Below are 21,142 nucleotides of genomic sequence, written 5' to 3'. Positions count from 1 at the left end.
GCAGAGACAGGAAGGGAGTCGGGGCTTGGTGGAGACAGTCAGAGTGCGGAGTGGGCAGTCTGCAGACACGAGAACAGACTAGGGGCTTCACGGCACGCCCAGGGGGTGGTGGCAAAGCTCGGATGGGACTGGATGCCCCTTACAGATTTTCCTACAGGCCAGTCTGACGGAGAGGACTCTATTACGGTTCCCTCTTCTCTGGTTTGTGTCAAGTTCACAAAAACTTAACGAGCAAAACACCAAACCCTGATTCTAGCTCCTCTAGAGCCCTGCGGAAGACTCTTGAAGCAAAACCAGACAGACTGAAGAAGCCCCGCATAGCAGCTCCCACGGACCCCACTACTCACTCCCAGAGGGCTCACCGAGCCTCAGCCACAGCCAGAGACGACAAGAGCACTGTGTGTGCACACACCACTGGCCAGTTAAGAATAGTCACAGGGACCAGGTGTAGCTCAGGGGTTGGATGCGTGCACGGCTGTTCCAGGCCCTGAGTTCCGTCCCCAGCACCAACGAAGGTTGAAAAGGACCTGCCACCCAGTCTGAAGATAACATTTTGGGGCGGGTGGTTACAAACAGTTCCATGAGGACACTGGGGTTCTCCACCAGGACTTTAGAGCAACAAGTGCCTTAAAAACTCAAAGGCAATGACCAGTTACATAAGTCAAAGGCCAGTACACAGATGAGAGGGGCCCCAGAACTGGGAACACTGACGGGAAAAACAAACAAAAAACAGCCAAATAAACAAACAAGCCACTTTCTAAAGAACTATCATTTCATTTTAACAGAGGGGTCTCAGAGGAAGTGTGAGGGCTCAGAACACTCCCTGTGTGTTTGAACAAGACCTGGACATGACCTGAGCCTGAGCGCAAATGCGTCCACCCACCTCAATCCTTTCTTCCCCAGAGATGGCAGCTCCAGGCCAAGCCCAGCCAGAGGAGACCAGGGCAGTGTGAGGCCGCCAGATGCTCACGACCCTCCAGCATCACCCTCCAGCTGTCATAATGAGGTGCCTGCCTGGGATGCAGCAGCTAGTGAATCCAAAACTTACAGGTGAAGAGGGGGAACCTAGGAGATCCCAAGCTCCAACTGTCTCAAGTTCGAAAACTGTAAAGACTGTTGGAATATTTCATCGAAGCTCCTCTTTTCCTTTTTTTTTTATTATTAATTCATTCATATTACATCTCAATAGTTATTCCATCCCTTGTATCCTCCCATTCCTCCCTCCCTCCTGCTTTCCCCTTACTCCCCTCCCCTATGACTGTGACTGAGCGGGACCTCCTCCCCCTGTATATGCTCATAGGGTATCAAGTCTCTCTTGGAAGCTCCTCTTTTTTTTTTAAATTAATTTATTCATATTACATCTCAATTGTTAGCCCTTCCCTTGTCTCCTCCTATTCCTCCCTCCCTCCCACTTCCCCCCTTCTCCCCTCCCCTATGTCTGTGATTGAGGGAGACCTCCTCCCCGTATATATGCTCTTAGAATATCGAGTCTCTTCTTGGTAACTTGCTATCCTTCCTCTGAGTGCCGCCAGGCCTCCCCATCCAGGGGACGTGGTCAGAAAAGGGGCACCAGAGTTCGTGTGAGAGTCAGATCTCACTCTCCACTCAACAGTGGAGAATATCCTATTCATCGTATCGGTCTGGGTAGGGGTTCGAAGCTTACTGCCTATATTCTCCTTGGCTGGTGCCTTAGTTTGAGGAGGACCCCAGGACCCAGATCCGCCTGCCATAAAGTTCTTCCTGTAGGTTTCCCGGACCCTGTGGATCCTTCTATTTCCCCATTCTTCCATGCTACTCTCACCTAAAGTCTCAATAGGATGTCCTCTCCTCTGGCCCACTTTCCTGGTAAGTAAAGTTTTTCATGGGACATATCCCTTGGACTAGTGTCTCAATATAAGTGAGTATATACTGTTTGTCTCTTTTTGCTTCTGGGTGAACCAACTCATTACAATAATTTCTAGTTCAATCCATTTGTCCACAAATTTCAGGAATTCCTTGTTTTTAATAGCTGAGTAGTATTCCATAGTGTAAATGTACCACAGTTTCTTAGTCCATTGGAAGCTCCTCTTAAAGGAGTTAAATCTTTCTGGTTAAAATCCCCACCCCTCGGTGTGTCTAATAAATAGCTCCTGGAACAGCCTATGGTAGCTCTTCCTGTTTACCAAAAGATTAAAATAGCCAGCCAGCCAACAAGACTAGACAAGGAAACAAAACTTGTTTGACGACTGAGGCCACAAATATGTGCCTGTGAGTTCCAGAACAACCACCAGCTAGAAGCCACCCAGGAGGGTGTTCGTGTGACGACAGCAAGCAGGCCATCCCGCCACTTCCAGCTTCCTCCAGCCCTTCCACCTCCACCCCACAGCCAAGATCTTTTAAGCAGTCTGAGTAAGGCTTGCACCCTGAACATCAAGTGTGCACCAGTGGCTCAGCTAACATGAAAACCAGTAACAACACATGTGAAATAAACATCAGACTCCATGCACTGCTAATGCAGACCGTCGACCCCTTGTGGTGAGCCTGAAGGGTCCTTTTACAGGGCTGCCCAGAGTTCCCTGGCACTCCTGTGAGAACTTGTCGCTCCTTTGTTTAAGCACTCAAAGATCACAGAGCTGTCACCATATATTCAAGTTGGGGCACAAAGCATGTTAAAAAATAAACTGCCCCTCATGAGTCCGGTGTGTATTTTGAACTTTTTTCTTTTTTTGTACTGACTTTTTTTTTTTTTTTTTTTTTAAATCAAGAAAACCTCCTTTGAGGGCTGGAAATGTGGCCCAGCAGTTAGGAGCACTTTCTTCAATGTAAAAGAGGACCAGAGTTTAGGTCCTGGTACCCTTGTAACAAGTTAGGAAATCTTTGCAGCTTGTGAACCCCAGCTGGGGCAGGATGTACAGGGACATACGGACTGTGACAAAAAAGGACCCCTGGGGCTTGCTGGCTTGCAACCAATCTGAGAAAGAAAAAAGGAGCTCTGGGGTGAAGGAGACCCTGCCTCAAGGAAAAGGCAAAGAGTGACAGAGAACACCACTTGTGGCCTCCAAGAACACACACATACACTCACCCAGTCACATACACATAAGCAAGGAAGTCTTTCTTAAAATTCCTTGAAATGCTGCCGCCTTGTACTAGATGAAGAACAGAGTTTTTGCCAGCTTGGCAATAAAGGCAAGGTTGAAAATGGTGATTCAGTTATTCTAAATCAACACCAAATAATCAACGGAAGTGACATTAAAAACAAAAAACAAAAACTACATAGTGTAACCTTGTGGCAAAACTTAACTTGGCTCTAGTTTTAGGCAGTGTAACATGCTTTACAAAGACATGTGGCCACAGAAGAAACCAAGTCCAGAGAGGAGGACAATGCAGTTATTCCTGGGGGTGAGGAAATAACACCCTAATCTTAAAGATTGCTGCTTCTCTGGTTACACCCCATTGTTCCCCGGAGAAGACTCCAGCAACTGTGAGGTGAACGGAGCCTGAAGTACATACACCGCGGGAAAGGAAGACAGAATGAAGCTGGCTCCCCAGGAACGCGGAGCCCCCGCAGGTGGCTGTGCCGCTTTTCCTCCAACCACACAGCACCTGGTGTGGTTCTGCGGGCCACTCTTAGCTGGGCGGGAAAAGGAGCCGGTGAGGCAGGTGAGGGCACTGCCACCCCCGAGTTCACATTTCACATCTTACAGGGCAGCAAGGGGAGCAGTGTTCACGTCCCTGGTCATGGAGATGCTGAGCAATTCTGTCTGCACAGCCCTGGTGCCAAGCTCATTTCACCAGTTATGAGTAACTCGAAAACACGGCCGCTCATACAAGGAAAGTCAGACATAAGGTGGGAGGTGCAATCAATGCATCAAGCATCTCTCTGACCTGAATGTATGACAGGTCACTGACAGTTCTACCGATGTCTATAGTCAAACATACATATAATATTCTATACATTAGCCCAATGTATTGTACATATACATTCACTCAACAAAAGAGCGATTCCCCACCATCATCGTCCTCTTCAACCTTGCCGTTTTCCCCCTGTCTGTCACTGACACAGAAAGGAAATCACAGTTTCCACCTGCAAGGGATCGCTGTGAACTATAGGAACAGAGAAATGAAACAAACGTAGACGTTGCCACAATCAAAGCAAATTTACTGTGTCAACCCCTGACCCCCCCCCCACCAAAAAAGGTACCTAAAGCCAAGGAGACATGAAGACAACTTCCGTCTGAATGAGGATGTGGTGCACCAGCCCAGAAGCCTCACCTAAGGCGATGACCACAACCTTACACAAGTACCTCAGCAAGGACATCTGGAGACAGACAGGCACAGTGACACATACCTCAGCACACAGGAGGCTGAGGCAGAACTGCTGCAGCTCTGAGGCCAGCGTGGCTGCAGAGAGAGCATTGGAGTAGCCAGGACTATGCAAAAAGGCCCTCAAAAAAAAAAAAAAAAAAAAAAAAAACCAACATGGTAAAAAGAACACCAGGCTCAGAATCCAAAGTCTAGCCCAGGACTTAAGTCACTCATTATGAACCACGCAGCCAAAGAGCAATGCTTCAAAGTGTCTGATACTGGTGTTAGGTAAAGTGTTTGTCACACACACACACACACACACACACACACACACACACACACACAGAGGTGGGGAGGGAGGGAGACTGGTACAGCCTTACATATTTAAAATCCTTATTTTTCTTTCTGCCTCTGTACCTTGAAGGCACATAACCCCTTTAGCTTCTGATATGAACTCCCCAAACTGTCCAGGCAGTGTCTACCTCGGCTTCGCAGGCATCTTTCAGGTTGAGCTACTTGTGGTTTTAAACAATGTCCTAAAACTCAAAGTGTCACTGGATTTTTACTCAGACCAGGGTGATTGACCTCAGCTTCCTTTTAGGAGAAAACTTTCACGTTGCCATCCCCACAGCCAGTTCCCAGCCTGAGGAAAGTGAAAAGACAACCACTTCATAAACCTTGCATCACCCAGGGACACTGTGCCTTAAAATAAACTCGGGCACTGACCACAGTGAGACCCACAGGCTCTGGGGCTGCAGGCCTGGTCACAGCCTACGGGCTGCAGTGACAGCTCCTTTGCCTTAAGCAGCTCCTTGCTTTCTGGGTGACACAGGTGGCACAGCCTGGGGCTCTGCAGCAGCCTAAGTTTCTATTCCAGGTCTCTTACTGGTGTCCAACCACAAGCCACCAGCAGATGGCACTCTCTGAGCATAAGCAGATGTGTGTGTTCCCCCCCCCCCCCCGCTTTTTTTTTGTGTGTGTGTGTCCATCAAAGCAAAACATGCTTTACTTCTATGAGAAAACTTTTACATGTCGATTCTCACAGCTATAGGAAACATCTTGACTATCATTCAGAGACTTTAACCTGAAGTGTGAATGACTGTACTGTCATTTTTAAGCTATGTAAGTTTTTCTAGGTTAACTCTTTTCAAGGTCGAAGAACATAAACCAATGCACTGTGGTGGGAAATTATATCCATCATGATCCACAGACCATGGATCTTTCTGTTGTGGAAGTTTCGGTTTATGATAGGTAAACATGTTTTTGTTTTAATCCCAGGTGTGGGGTATGGGGGCTGCGCCGGTTTGTCCACAGCTGATAACTGCCTCCTGAGAGGGCGCGAGTGATGCTTGTCAGCTGGGAACTACCTCCTGTGGGGCGTGGTCTTCATCAGTGGGAATAAATGCCGGACCCAGGGTAAGAGGAAGGCAGGGGCTTCCCACCTGCTGCTCGTGCGAGTGCGGTTGATGAAGTTTGACAAGAAAGTCGGAGCTATCCTGAAAAGGGCTTGGACATGCCCCAAGGGACCCGACAACCCCAAATGGCAGAAAACAGCCAAGGAGAGCAACGCCCTGTCTCCCCACTGACCTTCCCCTCCTACCTGGAGTTGGGGTGCTGGAAAGGGATGGGGCTAGAGAAGGGAGAAAGAGATACAAGAAGCCAAAATAAAAATAGATTGTAAAATTACACCAACAACTTTCTCTCGGAAATGTCCATGGTTTGGCTGGCTGAGACAATAACTCCATGTGCAGTGTTCTCCATGCAAACACAAAGACCTGAGTTCAGATCCCTAGCACCTGTGTGAACAGTGGGCAGTAAGGAGAGATGCACCGCGGAGGTGAAGACCCAACTCCAGAGGGTTTCCCTCTGGCTGCCACACACCGAGGTAGCACATACATGTGTGCACAGACACAGCTAGTGGCTTAAAAACTAAAAAGTAAAGTGGACAGCAATAAAAGTCAACCTCTGTACACACACACACACGTGCACATGACTTTCCAACTCATTTGTTTTGAGCAGCTGGCCCATCCCCCTCCTCTGTCAGTGAGTGGTTCTGTCTGTCCCCTCCAGTCCTCTGACACCTCTTCTTACTGCAGTGCTGAGGTGAAAGGCACAGACTCCAGCCGCCAGACAAGAATGCTGCCACTCGGCTCCACGCTGATCCTGTTGACTGTTGTTTCTTTAATCCTTGCATATTTCCAAATTTGTTAGGGGGTAAAAAAAAACCTAAGTCTGTTAATGACTTTCTAAATTTTCAGTAAAGTACTAAATTATGTGTAATAAGCTATATTAAATTATATGTACTGGGTTATCCTGTTCCTAATCCCAGTCAAACATTCAAGTAATCTGATTAGCGCCACAGTAAACAGAGCACACACACACATGCACACAGACACACACACATGCACACACACACACACACACACAAACACATGCACACTTGTACACATACATACACAACACGCGCGGGCACACACACAGAGGAAAAAATGTTAATATAATATGTTTATTAATCAAATGGGCCAGTTTTCAGAAACCAAGAATCATAAAATAAAATTAGGCACATCACATGACTTTGTGTGTTTATTATGTGTCATTTCAAAACAAAATACAGAAAGGGTGTTGCGAATGGGCTACTTCCCACACACTGCTGGGCAGTCTTGTGTCAGTGTGACACAGGCCAGAGTCATCAGAGGAGGGACCTATAAAACTGGGCTGTAGGCAAGCCTGTAGGACATTCCCGCAATTAGTGACCCATGGGGAGGGCCCAGCCCACTGTGGGCAGTGGCATCCCTGAGCTGGCTGTCCCGGTTCTGTAAGAAAGCAGGCTGAGCAAGCCAAGGGGAGCAGGCCAGTGAATAGCACCCTCCATGGCTTCTGCACCAGCTCCTGCCTCCAGGTTCCCGCCCTGCTTGAGTTCCTGTCCTGACTTCCCTCAGTGACCAACGGTGACACTGAAGCACAAGACAAGTAAACCCCTTCCTCCCTGAGCTGCTTTAGTTGTGGTGTGTCATCACAGCAATAGCAACCTTAACGAAGACACACCCCATAGTCTACTGGGTGCTGTGACCCAAAGAACAGAGCTAGGCCAAGGAGGTGACACCCAAGCTAGGCACGGCAGAGCTTCGAAAATCAGCTCTGTGCGCCTCATGGCTTCTCAGGCATGAGAGAGTGGATGCCAAGGAGCTACCCGTAAGGACAGGTAGAGGACACACTTCACCTCCACTTCCCCAGTTTCCACGCAGAGAAATGCAACAAGAAAATCTAACTCATTGCAGGGCATGGTGGCTCATGCCTTTAATCCCAGCACTGGGAGGCAGAACAGCAGATTGCTGTGAGTTCAAGGCCAGCCTGCTCTGCAAAGCAAGTCCAGGACAGTCAAGGCTACACAGAAAGACCCTGTCTCAAAAAACCAATACACACACACACACACACACACACACACACACACACACACACACACAGAGCAACGGGTGTTACAAGGATTAGGTGAACCCAGTAGTTTGATAGATTCGAATGGGGGAGATAGCACCCGCCAGTCCTCCCAGTATGCAGAAAGCTGGGGGAGGGGAGGGCAATGAGTCAGGGGTCCCAGCCTGAGAGTAAAACCTGGTCTTGGTAAATAGGCAAAAGATGGATATAGACACATGGCCAAAAAAAAAAAAAAAAAAAAAAAAAAAAAAAGGTATTGTGATTATCTGTGTGATTCAACTATGAGACTCTAGCTTTAAAAAATAAAAATTATTTCGAACAGCTCAGCGCATTTAGTCACTGCCCAGCAAGCTGTTGGTATTTTCTGAACCAAGTTCTTCAAAATGGGCCCTTGCATTTCCCAGCCATGTGAACTTATGTTATATGCTGTGAAATCTTTTGAGGAGACTTTTTTGTTTTTGTTTTTAGAGACAGGGTTTCTCTGTGTAGCCTTGGCTGTCCTGGACTCACTTTGTAGACCAGGCTGGCCTTGAACTCACAGTGATCCGCCTGCCTCTGCCTCCTGAGTGCTGGGACTAAAGGCGTGCGCCACCATGCCTGGCTTTTTGAGGAGACTTAAATATACAGTGTCAACCTATCTTTAAAGAGATTGAGGAACAAAGTAATGGTCTCTCCCTGGATCTATCAGCTTAAACAGTAGTTACCAGTTAGTTAACCAGTTGTTACCAGTTAGTTAAGCAGTAGTTAGTCACCTGTCAGGCCAACCCAGATGCACTAAAGGGGGCATTCAGGTGGGTCGAATAGGATGCCAGCTTGCCTATGACTAAGTAACAGAAGTTACTGTGCTAACAAGCAATGTCTCCACAACAGCTAAAGCAGCACTCACCGGACCGCCTGATATGGCTAATTCTGCTGACTTGGGTTAGCACTTTCGGGGTATGGGGAAGGCAGAAGGAAAGAGGGAGAAAGAGAGACCCTATACTCCCAAAGAATAGAAAAACGCAGCTTCTAAGCATCAATTTCTGATTAACGTACACAATAAAAACCCTCAGCCATGGCCACACCCGGCCAGTAAAGGGCTGCTGCGAAACCACTAACATGCCTGCCCTTTGGCCCACAAAAATCAGGCCAACTTGAGGTAGCTCGGCCGTGTTCTGCCCTGCAAGCATGGGAGCCTGACTTCAATCCCGAGGCCAAGGACAACGGTATACACTTGCCATCCTGCGATGAGTAGGTGGAGACAGGTGGTCCCTAGGGCTTGCTGGTCAACCAGCCTTGCCTACGCCACAAGCCAGATATATCCTGTCCCAAGGAAAAGAAAAGAGAGAGAAAGAACGAGACAACCTGAGAAAGAAAACTCCAAGAGTTGACCTCTGACCTTCACATACCTGCACACAAACATGTACCTGCATGCACACCACACTTCATAGCACTATGTGTGGTGTAGCAGGTGAGTCTGTCTTCAAAAACAAAAAACAAACACTTTAGCCCGAGAGCCACAGGCGCCACTGGAACAGGCAGGAGAGGGGAACCTGGTACTGTGTGAGACAATGTTCCAGCGCCCTCGCTGTGGACAGGTCACGCCTGACCAGGCATGAGTAAGTCATTCCTTTTACGCCTCGCACATGTGGAAGCACAGAGCGACCTCCTTGGACTTTGGAAATGGCCGAAATTCACTGGACTGATGCAAGCCTGAACACAGCATGTCAACAGACTGCTGGGTTCATTTGGGGGAAAATGGTCCAAGTTTAAACACAGGTGTTTTATGAGCACTTTGAAGTCCTTAAGGTTTTCTTTCTGTCCTTGCCTCACCCGTCTCTATTCCAAATCCTACACATTAATGCCAGGATAAAATTCTGCCAGCTTTGTTGCCAACCATTGTCTAGAATGAGGATCAAATGTGGGGTGCTCTCACTCTCCCCTCCTGGGCCAGCATGTGGTAAAACTCCATTCCCATTAAAGGGAGGGAGGGAGGGAGGGAGGGAAGGAGGATGGAAACTTACGGTTAATCAATTAGCCTTTTAGAAAACACTTCCAGCTGGTTGTGGTGGCGCACACCAAAAGGATTTGCCAAAGGAAGTGAGGACAGGAAGATCATGGTTCAGGGCCAGCCTGGGCCACACATTTAGAAAACACTGACAACATGACAATCCACCAAATTACACAGTGCTTCAAGGTGGGCCAGGTGATTCACCAGGTAAGGACAGTTGTCACACAAGCATGACAGCCTCTGACCTCCATCTGTATGCCGTGCCATGCACACGTGCAACACACACACACACACACACACACACACACACACTCACAGTGAGATACATAATTCTGACACATAGTATCTTTTTTTTAAATTCATAAAAATAGAAAGATGGGCCCATTGGTGGCCAGCTAATCCTACATACGGACTACTTCTGGGCTGCAGAGACAGCAAATTCTGCTCAGCCTTGACCCAGTCCTAACTGCCAAACAAAAAAAGCAGGAGAAAGTGTGCAAACTGCACCAACACATACCCGCAGTCCTGACACTAAGGACAGCGTAGTGTCGTCTCCTTTAACTGTTCCATGTTAGTTACTGGCAGCACAGGGTACAGGAAACTGTTTTACTGCCCGGCCGAATGTAGCCCTTCTTGGACTTTCCTTCCTCATCCTCTAGAAGCAGAAATAAAAAGATCCATATGTTCCCAGATTACTTAAACAGTCTGTCGTGTTTAACACAACACCAGGAGTTTTATGACAGGAAAACTTCCCAAATTATTCTTACAGAGAAATCCTTAAAATGCTCCAATCAGCCCACTTCTTTGAAGATATGAAGATACAAGAAAGAGAAAGGCTGTAAAAAAATCTGCAGTATTGTACATGTAAAATGGAAGCTAAGCATTTCAACACAATCTAAGTTGTAAGACAGAAAGCTGTAATGCAATAAACAAATCTGGATGCTAAGTGCCCCCAGAGGTTTTCACTTAGATGAAAACTCATTAAGGAAGTTACACACAGCAAATTGAATTCATTGCCTAAGTCAATGTCCTAGAGGAACCAGGACTGACCTCAGGCCCACCAGGACATGCTCAGGGCAAGACCATCCCGGCTGCATTCTCCAAAGAGATGATAAAAAGAAACAAAGATACTTCTAATCCACACCTTGGGGAGGGGCAAGTGAGTGTGGCTGGAGAGATAGCTCAGTGTTAACAGCACTGGCTGTTCTTCCTGAGGTCCCAGGTTCAACTCCCAGCACCCATGTTGGCAGCTCAGTTGTCAGGAGATCTCTGCCGCCTTCTTTCAGCTTACATGGGCACTGCACTCACGTGGGACAGACACATGCAGGCAAAAACACCCATGCACAAAAAAAAGTAAATAAAATTAATTTTAAAATAACTACCTAATACCCTATAGATGTCCTCCTATGGAAACCAGGGCCCCTCTGAGACAAGCCGGGCAGTTTTGGCTGTTTGCAGCCTGACCAGTAAATGAAGGGAGAGACATAGCAAACTGTACAAGCTTCTTAACATGTTCCATGCTGGTCTGAGATCACGTGGTCACCTGTGCAACACCTCACACCTGAACCACAGGTGTCTCCCTTACTCCTCACGCCCTCGGGCCTTTTTTTTTCCCTCCCCCTCCAAGACAGTTTCTGGCATCCCAGGCTTGCCTTAAACTCTATGCAGCCAAAGATGATCTTAAACGTCTGGCTCTCCCACCTCTGCCTCGACCTCCCAAAGGCTGAGACTACGAGTGTCTGCTTTATTGACTCCTGAGAATGAAGCCGGGGTACCGTGGATGGTAGACATCTTTTAGAAGCCACACGCTGCTTGATCAACGGAGACAGGAATACAGAATGCGAGAGTCAAATCAAGAACCTTCTCACCTTGAAAACATGTGCAACCAAATCAAGGACAATGGGGATCTGGCTTACTGTGGTTTCCAAAGGCCATGGGAAGATGCATTTTTCACAGAAGTGTCTCTCCAAGCCTTTTTCACCCTAACGCCAGCCAATGTATTAGTATCGTTGCTACTGAAGTAAGTGTTCGTTCAGGGTTGTGGTTATTACCTGCTATGATTTTTTAATCTATCACAGCCCAGTACAAGGAAAGCTTAAGATCTATATGGTACATAAATACGTAGACATTGGTATGTGTGTATAAAATATAGATAACCCACAGCTGAACACAGCTGAGCTCAGCAATTAAGTGCTCGCCTCCAACTCAGACACGGGCAGAGGTCCAGGAGACACCATGAGAAAATAGCTAGAGCGGAGGAAGTATTTGCCTCTGATGCACAAGGCCCTGGTGCGGTAAAGCACCAAGGAGGAGGAGGGGGAGGAGGGGGAGGAGGGGGAGGAGGGGGAAAAGGAGGAGGAGGCGGGGAGGAGGAGGAGGAGGAGAATCAGAGGTTCAGAAACATCTACAGAGAGGTTGAGGCCAGTGTGAGCTACTATATAAGATCCTGTCATAAAGGAAGAAAAAAAAAAATCAGAGATAACTGAAATTCAGTTGATTCCTATCCTTATTAAAAATTAAATATAATTCCCATTTCCAACAGTTGTGCTGACCTAGCAGGGATCAGTTCTGTAGGGGGAGCAGCAGGGTGGTGACTTGGGTCCTAACTGTGCCAAGGTGTGCAGACTGCCTCGCCCAGGGACAGTAGAGAAAGGCAGAAAGGGATGGGCTCAAAATATCAAACTTCAGTATTTGTTTTCCTGACCTGACCATTTGAGATGAGAAGACCCACCCTGAATCTGAGCCATCTTCTGTGGGCAGCCCACACGAAAGGGCAAGAAAGGAAGGAAGCAGTTTGTTCGGGTTTTTGCCGCTTGCCCTCACTCTCGGGGGCAAGTCCCTCCATCCCGTGGGCGAGGTGTTCCTTTGTTTACAGTAGAGCCTGCTGCATTTGGGTTCTCACACAGCCTGAAGAGCAGCTGAGACCTCCAGCCTCAGGGATGAAACCACCGCCGGGTTCTCACCCTTTCTGTCTGCAGATGCCAGAGCACAGCCCATCAAACCACACTAATAAATCCCCTTTTTGATACGAATATTTGTACTGTGTAGCGTACACTCACCTATTCATTCCATCATGCCCTGTTCCCTCCAGAGAACCCAGACTGACACAGTGAGGAAACTGTGAATAAAGCGGTACCCAGTGACACACACGGATGAAGTTGCCGTCCCCAGGATCTGCGCACGCGCGCACACGTGGACGACTTAAGGGTAGAAATCGGACTTCCAGGAAGTTCAATCAGATATTTCCGCCATTGTTTGAGCTGCCCAAACCTTGTAAGTGAGTTTACAACTTGAGGAAGAAACCAGCTAAGTGTTCCACCTTCCACGGACTGTAAGTGCCTCTCTGCTAACTTGTTTAAGGCTCTTCACTCACAGCTTTGTTAGCCACGCACGGGAGGAAGCTTCCAGAAGCACTCTGTGCTGTTCTCTTCCCACCCACTCCAGCCCCTGCCCCAGGCACCTGAAGCAGACCCCAGCAGCAAGCCTCCTTGGCTCCAGGCCACTGACAAGAGTTCCATGCCTAAGCCAGTGCCTTCTGACTAGAATGGGAAGCAAAGAAGGGTCTCAAGAGCGCAGAGAACCTTCTCGCCGCAGAATGGAGTCAAGAGTCAGCGATGAAGAGCCTAGGAAAATCTCCCGCGGTGTTCTCACCTTGGAGAACTGGGAAATTACTCCTCAGCAGCTCAAGGGTGGAAGATTACTCAGAGAGATTAGAAACATTCTAACCCTGAGCTTCATGAAAAATAAAGTCGTGACCTACTGTAATTTGTGGATTGCAGCTAACGCCTGATAAGGAGCCCGTAGCTCTAAACGCAGGACCACAAAGAAGTGACAAGCCATCCATCGCCTGTGTGTGTGCCTGAGGCACTTAAAGATGGGAAACTAAACCAAAGGAAGGAAGCAGTGGGGTCAAAGGGCAAAATAACTACATGGAAAATGGGTAAAATGCCCTGATGTCAGGCAGGGCCTGCAGGACCCGGCTGGACAACCAAGGAAGAAGAGAGAGAACAATTATAATAGCGAGCTCAACAGTCGGCTAAGTGCTTGCCTTGCATGTGAGGAACCCTGAGTTCACTCAGAAGTCCTGAGAGACGCCAGGCTTGGCGGTAGCACATGCGTGTAATCCCAGCACTGGGCAGGGGGAAGGGGTGATGTCACACAGGAGGAACTATGGGGCTCATTAGACAGTCAGCCTGGCATATTTGGAAAACTCCAGGCCAGTGAGAGATCTCAACTCAAAAATTTTTTTGCCGAGCATGGTGCACACACACACGCCTTTAATCCCAGCACTTCGGAGGCAGAGGTAGGCGGATCTCTGTGAGTTCGAGGCCAGCCTGGTCTACAAAGCGAGTCCAGACCAACCAAGGCTACACAGAGAAACCCTGTCTTGGGGAAAAATTTTTTTTCTTTTTAAATTTTTAAGAGAAGGCAGACAGTGCCCGAGGAATGACACCCACAAGGTGGCCCTCTGATTGCCACACATACATGTGCACACATACCTGTACACACACTGATATGTACACATTAAAAAGCATTAGTACCCATCATGCAGTTTTTAAAGGCTAAAAATGAAATGCCACAAGCAGATATATTCAGATAAATTTGACAACTTAGATTAGGTGGACCAATTCCTATAAAAATACAAATCACCACAACTAAGAAAATATGCAAATTTCATAATCTGGCTTCAATTTTTAGTTCACTTTAGAAAAAAAACACTACATTTTACACCAGCTCCACAAGGGGCCCAGGGCATGTCTTAACTCATGGTATAAGTCCTGCACAGGCATGATACACATCTTAATTTTTATCAAATCAATTTCAGCAGTAGGTAAAAGAAACAGATGAGCAGTTGGGGTATGGTGCGAAGGCACAGTGTGCATAGACAAAACTCTCCTCCTTAATGTTAACTACTTGCTTGTGGAAGTCCATAAGTTGGGTTTGTAGACTGAAGAGAATTGCTAACTGTTCACTGCACTGCTGTACAGCTGCAGATCTGTATAACACAGGACCATTTGTTTAATAATCTCCAAGTTCGGACAAAGAACCTAAATTTTAAAAATAAGGCAAAGCCAGAGGCAGTACTGGAAAAACCACTGGTCTCTGGGATGGAGACAGATGGAGTGCCATGAGGACGCTATCAGCCTTGAAGAACACACAAACACAAAGCCACAACTATTTCTATGACCACCAAGAAATTTCTTTTGTTCATCTGCAGCAATAAAAGTGGGAGCTGAGACTTAATAAACTTTGTCCTCAAAGCCAATTTTTAATAAACCTAGCTTTGAGCTTTAAAGGTATGCTTATTTTAATATGTCTCGATTAAAAGGCAGCAGCCTGCTGCCAGAAGCAAGCCAAGGGGCTGGGCGGCTGGACCTGGTTACCCACCTCTGTTAGCATAAACTCGGTGACTAAGCTCCCCAAACTCAAGGATTCTGTGACTACAAATCCCCATAGGCATCCACACACAAATGAGGAAGCCTGCCTCTCCCCTAATGTGTGCGTGGCACTGGATCACGGCTACAAGCAACTAGAAAATATGCTCTGCGCTCTTTTTTAATCATTTGTTTAATTTCTCCTTCTCCTTCATCACCACCACCACGACCACCATCATCATCACCATCACCATCATCACCACCATCACCATCATCATCATCATTATCACTATCATCGTCTTCATCACCACCATCATCATCATCACCTCTATCACCATCATCATCACCATCATCATCACCATCACCACCTCTATCACCATCACCACCATCATCATCACCATCATCTTCTTCGTCTTCATCTTCACCATGTGTCTGTATATAAAGAGATGTGTGTATGTGTGGCATAGTGTACCTGTGGAGGCCCAAAGACAACCTCAATGGTAACTTCTCTCTCCCTCCACCTTTACCTGGGTGACAGGGAACGAGTTCACAAGTCACACAGCAAGTGTCTGTATCTGCTGAACCGTCTCACTGACCTCTTTTGTCACCGTCATCTTAATTCACATGAAAGTCAGAGTATAAAATCATGCCTCCTCACCTCTCAGGAGCCTCCTACTAGGTGGGTTTGGATTTTAATTGCAATAAAGAAACACAAGCAAGGGCTTAGCAGTTAGGAGCACTGGCTGCTTTTCCAAAGGACCCGGGGTTCAATTCCCAGCAACCACATGGCAGTTCACAATTGTCTGCAGTTCCAATTCTAGGAGAATCTGGCACCTTCACGGACATACACGCAGACAAAACAGCAATGCACATAAAATAAAAATAAGTAAGTCTTTTTTTTTTTTTTTTTAAGGAAGAAGAAGAAAGAAAGAAAAGAAGGAAGGCAGGCAGGCAAACACAGTCCATGTTGGTGTGAGGTACTCAGGTCCAATCTAGTAGGGGTGTTTTCTCAACTGCAGTTTCTCTCTTTGCAGATGACTCTGGCTTGTGTCAAGATGACATAAAACTAGCCATCACGGAGCTATAAAAGGACATAAAACAATAATCTGTCATTAAAAATCACTGAGCTGAAAGAGACAGCAGAGAGTCTGGAGGTCACCTCGCAACACGCAGGCTGACAGCTGGACAGCAAGACCCACAACGCCCCCCACTCCCAGGGTTCCCAGCACACCACACTTTTCTGCCTAAATCTTTACTTTTCAGTGAAACCCGCAGTAAGAGCCACCAAGGCCGTGACGCGGTAAGTATTTGCAGGAGGGAAAGACAAGCGACAAGTTTACTGAATCCAAAGAGGCCAGGCCCACAAGCAGGATCCCAGGGCTGGGGTCCACAGTCTCAGAACGAGTAAGTGATGATAACCACAAGAAGGGGAAAAAAATGAACGTGGCCTGGCCGGCACTCAAGAGAAAAAAGCTGATTGTGAGGTGAGTCATAGTGATGAGCCTTTCCTTGGAAAATGTAAGGCAGAGGGTGTTTCCCATCTCAAACTTTGAACATTAAAGGAAAACATCCCACAACCACTGCCAAAACATCCAAGAAAAGGGTCACAGCACAGGACAGCCACAGAGAGCGGCATGCATCCATGGCGGCGTGGTGACGCCTGCAACAGCTGCCTCAGCCCTCCAACCGGAGTTCAGAAGGAGCACAGCGGAGGGCGGAAGGCAGAGGTGGGCTCTCTTGGATACCTGGGTTCTGCTTTTTAAATGCACATAAAATCCACATCCTCCTGTATGACACAAGCTGAGCCTTCTGGTAAACAGATAACCAGCTCTGACAAGCCCGCAGCCGCAGCCAGTGCCCACACTCAGATGAAGTGCTGAAGGCCACGGGACAGAGGCAGCAGGCCAGGAGAGAACTTGGTGCCACCCCCTGTGCTGGCAGCACCAGGCACAGCAGGGACTCCAATTCTTCCTCTGGGATCAGGCTCCCACACACTCCTTGGATCTCGCTCCCTCTTTCTTACCCAGAAGTGACTCTGCAATGTGCGGCTGTGAACCAAAGCCTGACAAGGAAAGATGACGTGTCTACGGGACACAGAGGTGCCGGCAGCAGGACGCTCCGCCATCAAACCGAAACACTGGCCTCTCTGCCATAGACGTTAATCCGAAGTTCAAAAATCCCACTCAGGATCAAATGCAACGTGACTGCCCACCCATGCCCTGACACCACGCTGGAACTGAACCTGCCCGATTCCCAGCACGTACACGGTGGCTCACAGCGACAACTCCACAACCAGGGGACCTGACCTCCTTTTCTGACCTCCACAGACACTGCACTATGGTATACAAACATGAATGTAGGCAAAAAAATGTTTATACATGAAACAACAATAAATGGTAAAATATAAAAATACAAAATCAGAGGGAATAGAATATAGATATTAAAATTTTTGCCATGAAATATTTGTTTTTCTTTTTTTGCTGTTTGGTTGGTTGGTTGCTTGGTTTTTCTTGGTTGGTTGGTTCACTGATTTGGTTTTTCGACACAGGGTTTCTCTGTGTAGCCTTGGCTGTCTTGGACTCACTCTGTAGACCAGGCTGCCCTTGAACTCACAGCAATCCACCTGCCTCTGCCTCCTGAGTGCTGGGATTACAGGCGTGGCCAACACATCCGGCTTTGCCTTTCTTTTGCTTACAGTTAAAAACAAGACCAAAAAATAGCTTTGCTGGGCGTATGATCTGTTCCTTATGCTAAAATTTGCCAAATTAAACACCTAAATATAAATTCACTGCTAAGTAAGGTTGAATTTCCTCCATTTAGTGTAGCTTTTTCTTTTCTTAATTTATTTTTTTTTTTTCATTTGTTTGTTTTGGACAACAGTGGGCTCAAAGTCCCATATCTCTCCAAGGCTCCTGACACCACTGCCTTATCCCTTACAAGAAAAACAAGCATAAAGCTAATATTTTCAAACTTCAAAGGTAACATTTTTTCACACCAAAAATCTGCATTCCGTGCAAAGTCAGGGCAAACATTCTTTGCTCCAACCCTGCTAGGAGTGGCACTTAGCTGCCTCCAACACTCTTCCCATGCACTACTGAACAGCATCCTGTACTTCTGGTATTAGAAAACAAACAGCATGCAGAGAGTCGAGCCACGGCACGGGGAATACCCAGCCCCCGCCACGTATCTACAGCATGCAGAGAGTAGAGCCACGGCACGGGGAATACCCAGCCCCCGCCATGTATCTACAGCATGCAGAGAGTCGAGCCACGGCACGGGGAATGCCCAGCCCCCGCCACGTATCTACAGCATGCAGAGAGTCGAGCCACGGCACGGGGAATACCCAGCCCCCGCCACGTATCTACAGCATGCAGAGAGTCGAGCCACGGCACGGGGAATGCCCAGCCCCCGCCACGTATCTACAGCATGCAGAGAGTCGAGCCACGGCACGGGGAATACCCAGCCCCCGCCACGTATCTACAGCATGCAGAGAGTCGAGCCACGGCACGGGGAATGCCCAGCCCCCGCCACGTATCTACACTCCATACTCTGCACTCTGCTGTGATTGCTGCATCACAGATCTCACCACCGAACCCTCTTCCCAAACATTAATCCAACTAACGAAGAAAATTACAGGAGATGTGCACTTTGCTCCTCAGAACTTCAGTGGGCACGGCATTAACTAAAGATCAATATTTAAAACACTGAGTGCTTTGCTTTGCTCAGGCATGTTTTCTTCCTTTTAACCATAACCGGAGTTAAAAATCTTATGGGAAAAAAAAAATGGAAGGGCGTATCCTCATGGGAAAACTCAAACAGGACCCAGTGTTTAGTGATCCAAGGAGGGCGGGTGGACACAATGGGGAGCTGCCTTCAAAGGTTATCCCACCCCCCAGCCTCCCATCAGGCCACTGGGATGACAGCCAACCAGCAGAGTGTCCTCTGCCCCCCCTGCCCCAGGGGGAGACATTTCCAGGGCCCAGATGGACTCTGCCTGGCCTGGGATTAGCCCTAACATCTCCATTACACTCACATAATTTGAAATTGCAAATATCTGTGCATGTGTTAGCCTCCCAAGTAGTGCCTACCTTCTAAAAGATGAGAGCCATTCCCTGCAGTGTTAGCCGAACACTGAGCATTGTTTTAATTCAACTATGTGGCAAAAGGCCTGAAGTAAAGGCCTAGTTTTGTGTGTTGCCTACACTTGGGGAAATCAGTAGGATCTCAAGAGGTCTTAGGGCAAAGGACTCTCTGCATTAGATGCCTGCCGATAAGGCCCCAGACCCAGACTCACAGTGTCACAGGAAAGGCACATCCCTAAGGACCATCTAAGGTTAATGAGTCCCCTTGCTACCCACAGAGGTGTTCGAACAGGCCAGTCACACCCTTACAGAAGCCAGGAGCCACCCCAACCTCTGAGCGCTACCAAGGCTGCTGCCTCCCACTCCTGCTTGCTCACTGTGTCCTCAGGAGCCCCGCACAGCGTGGGCTCCTCCCCTCCAGGCTGCGGCCAAGTGACGGATAGACTGCGTCAAGAACATCTGGTCAGCCATGTCCATGACCCTAGGGGTGGGGATGCTCCCCCACCCACCAGGTGAAGAAATGATCAGAATAAAAGTGTTCACTTCTAATTGGTACATAAATAGTGGCGGGACGCAGAGTAACAAATGCCACTATGAATCCAAAACACAAACAGACAAAATCTACTCTGCAAAATAAACAAACCGAGCGCTAGTGGGTGAGGTGGTGACCAGGGCCTTCCCCCACTGACACAACATGAAGAATGCATGCCGGAACTCAGAGCACACACTCTGTAAATAAACGTTCCAGGAGTATGTAGATGAATGAATGAATGAATGAATGAATGGATGGATGGATGGATGGAGAAGCAGGGTCTTTGAAGGTTAGCGTCCCCTTTCCTGAGCCCCAAACACTTGTAATGTGGATTTGGTTCAACTCAGCTTAGAAGTGACACCTTTCTTCATTAATAGACCAAGCCACTATTCCAACAAAACATAGATTGCCTAGGAAAAATGCTTCTGCAAGTCAAGGCTTTTTTTTAATAGAAAAATGATACACAGGAGAAAATCGAAGTTATTTTAAAATTTTGGAAATGAGTTGCTTTAGTCGTTTGAAAGCAGCAAATCTCGTGTTTCCCTGACCCTCGTGTATATGTTCCAAATCCCAGCTGGAAAATCAAGGTCTAATCACAGAAGTGCGGAGGGTTGGGGGGGGGGGGTATAGGGGGGGAGGCCAGAGAGACATGGGGAAAAGGCAAGAAGCGTCCAAGATGGTGCGAGAATTCCTTGCAGAGTGTTTGTTTGTGTGGCTGAGCTATAAGCCCACGGTGCCAAAGGCTCCTCAAATATGAATTGTCTTTTGCTTTTCAACAGACGCCAAAGTTGATTATGTGGTCAGGCAAGCTATGTCTAAGCTAACAACAGCACACAGCTAAAAGCTTTCCCAGGAGCTTGGGCAACTCTGCCTTCACGGTTTGCCCTTCCATGGGCTGGGACTGGTATCTGTCACACAAGACCACAGAGCGAAGTCACACCCCTCCTCCAACAAGTACAACCACAAAGCTATGGTTTGAATGTTTGTACACTCTCTAAGATTCTGGTTGAAATGTAATCCCAAAAGCAACAATGTTGAGAGAGAGAGAGAGAGAGAGAGAGAGAGAGAGAGAGAGAGAGAGAGAGAGAGAGAGAGAGAGGAGATTTATTACTATATATTAAGTATTTGTAATAACATTTTTTGGCAGTTTGAATAAGATGTCCACCTAAGTCTCAGGCCTGAAAATACTTGGTCTCCGATTGGTGAAGAAGTCTGGAAAAGATTAAGCAATGTTGCCGGAGTTAGTGTGTCACTGGGAGTGGGTTTTGAGGTTTCAAAAGACTTGGGCCAAACCCAGCCAGTCAGCTCTCTCTGCTTCCAGTTTGTAGTTGAAAACATGAACTTGCAGCTCCAGCCACTGCCGCCTGCTGCTTCTGCTCTGCCAGCTCGGACTCTACCCCAGGAAGTGTGCGCCCAAAATAAACCCGGACTCTATCCCTGGAAGTGT

At 47.6% G+C, this 21,142-nt stretch overlaps 1 protein-coding gene across 1 annotated transcript in view; it reads right to left on the bottom strand.

The window, feature by feature from the left end:
- The window catches only part of Pard3 (par-3 family cell polarity regulator), a 524,608-nt gene that overhangs the window by 446,526 nt on the left and 56,940 nt on the right, over window positions 1–21,142 (bottom strand).

This window comes from Acomys russatus, chromosome 26 (genome assembly GCF_903995435.1).
Source record: "Acomys russatus chromosome 26, mAcoRus1.1, whole genome shotgun sequence".
NCBI classification, from domain to species: Eukaryota; Metazoa; Chordata; class Mammalia; order Rodentia; family Muridae; genus Acomys; species Acomys russatus.
This window is presented reverse-complemented; position numbering and strand designations above follow the sequence as displayed.